This window comes from Tamandua tetradactyla, chromosome 7 (assembly GCF_023851605.1).
Source record: "Tamandua tetradactyla isolate mTamTet1 chromosome 7, mTamTet1.pri, whole genome shotgun sequence".
Lineage (NCBI taxonomy): Eukaryota > Metazoa > Chordata > Mammalia > Pilosa > Myrmecophagidae > Tamandua > Tamandua tetradactyla.
The window spans coordinates 15,786,954-15,789,299 of NC_135333.1; positions in this window are offsets into that span (position 1 = coordinate 15,786,954).

Genomic DNA, 2,346 nt, shown 5'->3' on the forward strand with positions numbered 1-2,346 from the left:
TACTTAGCATTCTTGGGTAACTCTTGTAGACTAAAATAATGGTAGAGGAACTACTTTAAGCATGTATCCAGATGGTTACGATCCTAAAATATTTACATGCTGCAAATTCCCTTCAGATTATGCTGGTCCACCTAAGGCAGGGAATTAAGATCCAGCCTTAAGAGGACTTGTTATCTGTTAATAGTCTTATGACCAGCCTGTTGTTGGTGCTGGCAAAAATCTGACAATTAGTTCAATAGTTATACATGAGACTAAGTGAGAATATAATTGCATCTGTTCAAACTATCATCCCTGTTGGTAAAAGCAGAACTTGGGAACATAGCCAGGGAGAAAGACTATCAGTATCAAAGGGTCCTGAAGAGGCTTTTGACATCAAAACCCAGGTATAGCATAGAGGTGTAGGAGATGTAGGACTGGCAAAAAGAATTAATTAAAAGTCTGTATACAGAAGAGTTAATACTACTGTTTCAGTTTGCTAAAGCTGCTGGAATACAATATACCAGAAATGGATTGGCTTTTAAAAGGGGATTTATTAAATTAGCAATTGCAATTCTAAGGCTGTGAAAATTAAGGCACCAACAAGAGGATACCTTCTTGGAAGAAGGGCAGCTGGCATCTGGGTTCCTCTGTGACATGGGAAAGCACATGACAACATCTGTTGTCCTTCTCTCCTGGCTTCTGGTTTCAAACAGCTCTCTCAGCTTCTAGTGTCTACTAGGGCCTTTTCCTTCAGAATCTCCAAATGTTTTTGTCTAAGCTTCCTCTAAAATATTTCCCTCTTAAAGAACTTCAAATGGGAGAAAAAATATGGAACTATTAAACTTTACCATCAGGGTATCCCCTGATACTGTGTCAAACTTTAGGGACACCCCAAATCAACAGGCCAAGCCATTGGTCTTGAGGCATGGTCTTGTGAAGCTTATGTATATAGCAGAAAAGCTTAGCCTACCTATAGGTATGACTAAGAGTCACTTTTGGAGGACCTCTTTTGTTGCTCAGATGTGGTCTCACTCTCTCTAAGCCCAATTCTGCAAGTGAAATCATTGCCCCCCCACTATGTGGGACATGACATCCAGGATGAAAGTCTCCTTGGTGGTGTGGGAGATGACTCCCAGGGATGAGCTTGGCCCTGGCTCATCAACAGTGCCATCCTGACCAAAAGGGGGGGGAAAGAAGTGTAACAAATAAGGCATCAGTGGCTAAGAGAGTTCAAGTAGAGTTGAGAAGCTACACTCAAGGCCACTCTTATGCATGCTTCAGTTAGACATTGCTACCTACCATAACTTGCCAACCCCCAACCAAAACCATTCCTGCCAATCCTAAAGAACACTTAGGGCATTATATAAGATTCCATGCACCAGGGTAACTTTCAAAAACCTACAACCTCCAGATAGGTCCCTAGACCAGATATGTCCTGAACCCTAGAGGACCCAGTCTCTCCAGAACATCACAGAGTTCCATCTCCCTACCCAATATTATTGACAGACCCTTCTAATATGAAAAAGTTAGAAAAGCCATAGCCCAAATATCCCTAAAGAGAGGGACAGAAAGATCAAAGGTGATGGTGGAAGTGAAGACAGGATTTAACAAATGAATATGATTGTTGAATCATTAAACTGATATCTCTTTTTAGTCTCCAGTATCTCAGAGCAGCTAGAAGTAAAAACCTAAAATTGTGGAATTGTAACCCATGCCAAACTGTGAAATCTGTTCTACAACTAATTGTGGTGCTGTGCTTTGAAATTTATTGCTTTTTTGTATATATGTTATTTTTTAAGAAAAAAGTGATTGTGATGATAAAAAAAAAGTACCTAAGCCTTCTAGCCTTCTATATTCTGGAGCAGTTAGAAGGAAAAATCTGGGAGAACATATGGTCCCATGACAAACTCTGGGATCTGTCCTGTAACTGATTGTTGAAGAGTACTTTGAAAACTGTTGCTTTTTTCTTTCTTTGCTTTGTATGTATGTATGTTATATTATACAATAAAAAGGTTAGAAAAAAAGATATTGGTGACATGGCAGTAAAAAAGAACTCCATCAAGCTGATCAAAACCCACCCTGAATGAGCAGAGTCACATCTCCATGGTAACAGCAAAGGTCCCACTCAAGAATAAGTCTGCCCCCACAAGATTGGATTGCAAGACATGAAATAATCTCAAAGAAAAGAATCCCACATTCTGACTTTTATAAGCCCCTAGAATACTAGTTAACTCCCTACTCAATCTTCCTAAAGTGAAGCCCAGCAGTAAATAAACTTATCCCTAAGAAGACAGGGCTTCATATAGCTTTCCATTGCTTTAGTCTTATATATGAAGGGCCAATCAAAGATCATCAGATATTTGAAAA